Source organism: Otolemur garnettii, unplaced genomic scaffold (assembly GCF_000181295.1).
Source record: "Otolemur garnettii isolate 467f Iridium unplaced genomic scaffold, OtoGar3 scaffold00123, whole genome shotgun sequence".
NCBI lineage: Eukaryota > Metazoa > Chordata > Mammalia > Primates > Galagidae > Otolemur > Otolemur garnettii.
This window is the reverse complement of record NW_003852518.1, coordinates 3996995-4004280: the sequence shown is the minus strand read 5'-3', so window position 1 is coordinate 4004280 and position 7286 is coordinate 3996995. Positions and strand designations below refer to the sequence as shown.

General features: G+C 45.2%; 1 pseudogene; it reads left to right on the top strand.

Moving 5' to 3' along the window:
- Positions 1-7286, top strand: part of LOC100954533 — a 105459-nt pseudogene that overhangs the window by 34952 nt on the left and 63221 nt on the right.

The following is a 7286-nucleotide window of genomic DNA, read 5'->3' as shown; positions in this document are numbered from 1 at the left end:
CCCCCACCCCTCCACCCCCTGCCGGGCACCCTGTGGAGTTACCCTACTCCCCACAGCAGCCCCACCTGTGGAGGCAGCGTTCATGTCATTTTGTTCAAGTGAAGGAAAGGCTGAAGAGTGGCAGAAATGGGACTTGAGCTGGCTGGTCACAGCTGCACCCAGATAACATATGAGGTGTTTTGTTTTCAGTTGAGCTAACTGTCAATCTTTAAACATTCTTTCTCTACACAGGCCATTGTGAGCCCATGGAGCCCACATTCCCCAGAGGGAGCTGCCCTGGATCTGGCACATGCAGCTAAGGCCGAGGCAGCCCCTGGTCCATCTTGGAAGCCTCATAAAGGTCAAGGCCTCGGGGACTTTCCTCAGTGCTGAGCAGGCTGTCCCCTTACAGACACCTCTTGGCCAGATGCCCACCCACTGCAGGGACACCTTTCTGAACCTCTGATTCCAGGCTGGGGACCTGGAGTCCATAAATTCTGGCCACTGGAGTCCACTTTGGTGTCATCTGAGGGGAAATGGAGCTTTTAATAAAGTCAGTCATCCAAGGAAAACAATGCCAAGTGAGGCCCAAGCTAAAAAGGCCACCCTCTGCTCCCATGCCCACGTAATGGACCCAAGGCCCGTCCATCATCTTTCTCATGGCGATGTCAAGCAGAAACACTTCCCGAGTCCCTGGCAGCCCAGTGGCATGGAGTGCATCTTCCTGCCCACTCCAGCATTAGCCACGGCTGTCACTGAGAGGAAAGTGACAGTGTCTGTGTCTGAGTGCCTCCAGGCTCTGGCTGTGTTTGTGCTGGATTAGGGGCCGGGGCAGGCTTAGCCGACTTTAAACAGCCTGTTTAAAATTGAATTCTTTTATGTTCAAAAGTTTCAAAAATAGAAAGAGCCAAGTTTAGAGACAGAGATGCCAATAAATGTCTATGGTTACGAGTCTTGGGCGAGGTGGCCTCCCTGACGCCTCAGGCCAGTGTCGGCTCCCAGGGGCAGCATCCCCACCTTCCTTCCACTCCCAACCACGCGCTCAGAGAGCTTTTAAAATTACCCTCAAGGGAAACTATGTAGTAACAAACAAATTGCAAAGACCCAGGCAGGAAAGAAAACAGCCAACATCTATTTACCCTTAAAAGCACGATTCTGCATTCTTCAGTCATTTTCCCTCCATTTTAAAAATTATGAGAACCTTGCATATAGAAAATGTGAAACAGTAGCACAATATGCACCATTATACCTCCACCTAGATTCCCTAATTAATAATATTTTGCTGTATTTTCACTCTCATTCTGTTTTCCCCTCCCTCCGTCTCTCCCTTTCTTCCTTGTCTTGCTTTGTCTCCCAGGCCAGAGTAGAAGGGCTCCTCCTGCCTTAGCACTTGACTATTTTTCAAAATTATTTTTTGTAGATACAGGGTCTTGCTATGTTGCCCAGACTGGTCTTAAACTCCTGGCCTCAAGTGATTCTCTGATCTCAAGCGATTCTCCAGCCTCAACCTCCCAAAGTGCTGAGATTACAGGTTTGAGCCACAGCGCCCTGCAGATTCTTGTGGGTTTTTTTCCTGAACTCTATTCATTAGAGAATCTAGGAAGGAAGTGTAATGATATATATTGAGCCCAGAGTTTGAGGTTGTGTTGAGCTATGATGATGCCACTGCCATGTAGCCTGGGCAATAGAGCAAGACTCTACTGCAGAAAATAACAAAAACAAAACCAAACTACCAAGGATTTGTGATTTAAACATTTTTTTCTTAGATATATTCTGACTTATGTTTCTAAATTGGCACAGGCAAGAAGAGGCAGTGTTTGTGGAGAGAGTAGCCAGTCAGAGACAGAGGTCGCCTCTCTGGAGATGTGTGTGTGTCTGGTGGTGCCTGTTGAGGAGGCCCTTGAGGGATCCTTGGTGTCGGGCAAAGGTTCTCCTTGCCTCTCTGCTCCTTTGTGTCCACTCCACACAGATGAAAACGTAGGAGCAACAGGAAGGAGCTGGGACTTGTGGAGGAAGCTGTTCCACTGCCATGTCCAGGGAGGAAGGCTGATAGGCAGGAGATGAAGCTGGCAAAGTTGGCCGAGGTGGGGCTGCAGAGGGCCTGAGTGTGGCCAGAGGGCAGACGAGCTTTCCCTGGACTCACTGTGTGCAGCCACCTCGGCCACACAGCCAGGAACCCAGGATGGGACATGATGACCCCAGAGCCTGCTCTTTGCCCAGTGGGACAAGCCATGTCTGAGTAAAGATGACTGTTCTGTAGAAATTGCAAAAGCATTAGTTCTTGAATAAGCTGGCACCAAAACCAAACCCATAACCTTGATGATGTCAAGGAGCCACTCTTTAAAAATGGGCAGCACCCATCAGAACAACCAGTAGAGACTCAAGACACTGGCAACATGTACACTTCAGAAAGCACGAGGCTTTGGAGCTGCTGATACAGAAAAGAGAGCCAGGTGAGAGCACTAGATTAAGTCCCAGAGCCGTCATCACTGTTTTGGGACCTGAAGTCTGAGCCTAAACAGCAAAACAGGCATTAATAACATGTATGTTGAAGGACTACCAAGGAAATGAAATGACCACACAGTAAAATGCGTAGTGGAGTCTGGCACAGAGGAAGGGCCTAATAACCTCCTGCTAAGTCCCTGTTTCCCCGATGTGTGTGCGTGAGTATCCATGTGTGCACATACATGGGCGTGTACCTAAGTATGTGCATGTGTGTGTAAACGTGCATGCATGGGCAAATGTGCACTCCTCCTTCTTTCTGAGTCCTCTGTCTCTGGCACGTGGCCTTGTTGGCACACCCCTTCCATACTTCACTTGTTCTGGTTGCCCAGCAACAGCCCCCCCCCCAGCTCTAACCTGAGCATCCTCTGGAGTGCAGGATGGTAATCAGGACTCTGCAAACCCGCTAATCCTCTTTACTTGGGCAGCATCTCTCTGGAAAAAACAGTGGAGGCCGGTGGGGGGAAATGTGGAGCTTCCACACTGTGGTTTCTCTCTGCAGCTTCCATAAGAAGACATCAGGGCCTTGGAATACTCAGAAGGCAAAGACAATTTCCTGTGAATTCTGCAGGACAGGAGGTGATAGGGCCTGTAACAAATTATGTTTGAAGAGCCCCTGGCACATGAACCAGGCTTGCAAGCTTAGAGAGTGGTTGTTTTGCTAATCAGCCAACTGTTTACTGAGCCTGTATCATGTGTCATGTCCCATGTCAACGCTAAGGGTACAGGGATAAAATCAGTGACCTGGGATAGGCTGAAGCTCACGGCTGTCATGGAAGAGAGCTGTTTTGGAGTCCAAATATCTGATTAAATTTGAAAAAGATCATTAATAGATCATTTAATAGATCATTAATAGATCATTTAATCAAATATGATTACATTTGAAAACAGATCATTTGCATGCAACTTTTCTTTTTTTGGGGGGGGCAGGTTTGAACCCTCCACCTCTGGTATATGGGGCCAGTGCTCTACTCCTTTGAGCTACAGACGCCGCCCTATATGCAATTTTTAAAGAAGTTCATCTGTACAGACTGAGGTGGACATACACGGTGCAGCAGCCAACAGAATGGTTTTATTTTATACCCTGTGGGTCTGGGTTGAACTCTCTTCAGTCACCCTCCTTCTACAGGAATTTCAACACCTCCACGTCAGTACGACTCCAGGGAAAGGTTTTATCATGAGCTGCGTTGAGATTTGACCCACAGTCTGCAGTTTCTCCTTCCTGGCTGTTTATTTGCTCCCTCACTATGTGTGTGTGCGTCTGTTTGTTCATTCAAGGTGATGAGAGCAAGGACGGTTTCTGACGCACTCTCACAACACTGAGAGTAAGTATCAAAGGTGCTACATGTCTCTCTAAATCCTGATTGAGAAGATATACACATTTCTGAATATACTCTACTCATCATTACATTTCTTTATCTTATTGGAAACTTCCTGTAGCATGGTGGATTGAGTTGATGCCATTCTATGGGCACCATCATATAGAAATAACAAATAAAATGGTGTACAAAAAGTGACATTGCCAAGTGCCCAAATAAAGGTGCATGTCTTTGAAATGGAAACAAACATGAAATAGTAAAGCCAAAGCCGTAAGAGAAAAGTTGACCCAGTAGTGGCCCCGGGAACTGGTGATGGGAGTTGCAAGGCTCTTGAGAAGAGCAGGTATCATCTACCCCCATAGAGGCCAGAGGAGCAGCAAGCATCTTTCATGAAGCCTGGAGACTTGATGTACACCCTGTCCTCATAGAGGACAAAGAAGTGGGAGAAGAAACTGAAAGTGATTCAGTGGATTTTAGTTAAAAAATTACCATTGAAATGTTGCCACTTTGGTCTACATTGCACAGGATGTAAAGCTTGAATTTGTACTACTGCACCATGGAGGAACCTCAGTGACACTACACAAAAATTAGTGAAAACTTGTAAGTCCCCAGGGGCTCTGGACAGAAGCAAGCCCCCAGTTGCTACGTAGAGACAGTTATGCTCCCCAAAGCATACGGAACTCCTGAGGAATGAACCCACTGAAGATGAGTTTAAAAGGAACAAGGCATTTAGACCACTGTATTAGTCAGGGTTCTCCAGAGAGATAATACATAGGATCTCTCTCTCTCTCTCTTTCGATATGGATATTAATATGGATACAGATAGATATACGAGAAGGGATTTATTAGGGGAATCAGCACACATAATTATGGAAGGTGAGAATTTCTATAGCAGGCCATCTGTAAGCTGGAGATCCAAGGATGCTGGTAGCATAGCTCAGCCCAAGTCTGAAAGCCTTAGAAACAGGAAAGCCAATGGTGTAATTCTCAGTTAGTTAGATGGTGAAGGCCTGAGAACCAGGGGGTGGAGTAGATTCTGGTCATGGTTCTGGAGTCCAAAGGCCATCAGATTTATTAAAGTTTTGATGTGTTCAAGGCAGGAGAAGAGGTGACCCAGCTCCAAGAGAGGGAGAGCAAATCACTTTTCTCTGCCTATTTTTTATTTTCCTGAGCCCCTGCAATGTGACAGTGCTCATTCACACTGAGGGTTAATTTCCTCCCACGCGGTTCATCAACTCACACACCAGTTTCCTCCAGAAACACCCCTATAGACATGCCCAGAAATGACACTTTACCAGCTATCAAGTTATCGCTTCATCCAGTTAAGTGGACACTGAAGGTTACCCATCACAACACCTTAGGAATTGGACCACCACAAGGGAAAATACTCAGCAGAGGGGTCTCAGTGTGTGGCACACCTTTTGGGGGCAAGACACAATTATAAGAGGGACTTTACCTAACAAATGCAATCAGTGTAATTTGGTATCTTGTACCCTCAATGAATCCCAGCAATTAAAAATAAATAAATAAAAGTAAAAGAAAAAAAGAAAATACTCATCAGAATTAGTGTTCTAATAATTGGAAATAATATAATAATCTTGAAATTAAGATTAAAAATTAGTGTGCTTGGCTTGGCGCCTGTGGCTCAAGTGGCTAAGGCACTAGCCACATACACCTGAGGTGGCGGGTTTGAATCCAGCCCCGGCCTGGCAAACAACAATGATGGCTGCAACCAAAAAATAGCCAGGCTTTGTGGCGGGTGCCTGTGGTCCCAGCTACTTGGGAAGCTGAGGCAGGAGACTCCACTTGAGCCCAGGAGTTGGAGGTTGCTGTGAGCTGTGATGCCACAGCACTCTACCCAGGGGGACAGCTTGAGGCTCTGTCTCAAAAAAAAAAAAATAGTGTGCTGGAAATTATAAAAATGAAGTAAAGGGACAGAGAACATAATGAAAGAATAGAGAAGTATTTTATTCAAAGTAGGATTTGAGAAACAACTATATACAACTTCTGGAAACTAAAAATGTAGTTTTTGATTAAAAATCCAAGTAGTAGTAGTTTAAACACAGATGATAAGAGAATTAGCAAAATGAAGAACACATCTGAGGACATTGCACAGAACCCAGGAAACAGGAAGATGAAGACACAGAAAGCATGAAAGCCCAGTGAAAAGTCATGAAAGATAGAAAGGAATATTCTCAGTACATAGAAGAGGAATTCTAGAAGGAGAGCTAAAGGAAAGTCAAGGGAAGAACATTTTTTTTTTTTTTTTTTTTGAGACGGAGCCTCAAGCTGTCCCCCTGGGTAGAGTGCCGTGGCATTACAGCTCACAGCAACCTCCAACTCCTGGGCTCAAGCAAGTCTCCTGCCTCCTCCTCCCAAGTAGCTGGGACCACAGGCGCCCGCCACAACGCCCGGCTATTTTTTGGTTGCAGCCGTCATTGTTGTTTGGCGGGTCCGGGCTGGGGATTCGAACCCGCCACCTTAGGTGTACGTGGCTGGCGCCTTAGCCAGTTGAGCTATAGGCACCGAGCCAAGAGAAGAACATTTAAAGGAAGAATCCAAAGGGCTAAGAGTTTTCCAGAACTGAATTACTAACCTAAAAACAAATAAATAAATCATACCTAAGAAAGTCAACCCTAGAGCAGCCAAGATAATGAAAACATCATCTGAGCTCCTAGAGATGGAGTATATACAACTAGATTAACACAAGACCTCTCATTTGCAGTAAAAGTTCTTCAAAACAATAGTGTAGTGTCTTCAAAATACTGATACATGCAGATACTGTCCTGGAGTTGAATAAGAACGTAAATGATAGTTCTAACTTTCAACTGACACCCCCACCACTGCCTGGTAAGTACATGATATCGTTGTGCAACCATCACCGCCCTTCATCTCTAAAACTCTTTTTGTTCTATGAAAGTTAAACTCTGTTCCTAATGAACAATAATCCCCCATTTCCCATTCCTTCCAACCCCTGGAAACACCATTCTTTCTATTTCTACAAATTTGGCTACACTAGGTTTTGTATAGTCATACACTTTGTCATACAATATTATGCTCCTGTGTGTGGCTTATTTCACTTAGCCTATCTTTAAGACTCATTTATGTTTACGCAGGTGTCAGAATTTCCCCCCCTTTTAAGGCTGAATAATATCCTATTGCACATATGGATATGTGGCCTAACAATTAAGTTTGTGAATTCAGCTTAGAAAAAGCTCCACCTACCCAATGCTGAATATCACTACAGTCAGCTGTGAAGTCCTCCCCTGGGAAGCTGTGCACTGATGCTGGTGCCTAGTCCACACTTGAAAGCGATTTTTAAATTCTTTTTCTGGAATGAACATCAGAGCTGTTGTCATACCAAGATCAGACAATTGAAGCTGCTAACTTGCCACCATGCACTTATACTGGCAGCAATGTACAGACAAGTTGGTAAGGTTTCATAACCTTCTTTTTTTTTTTTTTTTTTGAGACGGAGCCTCAAGC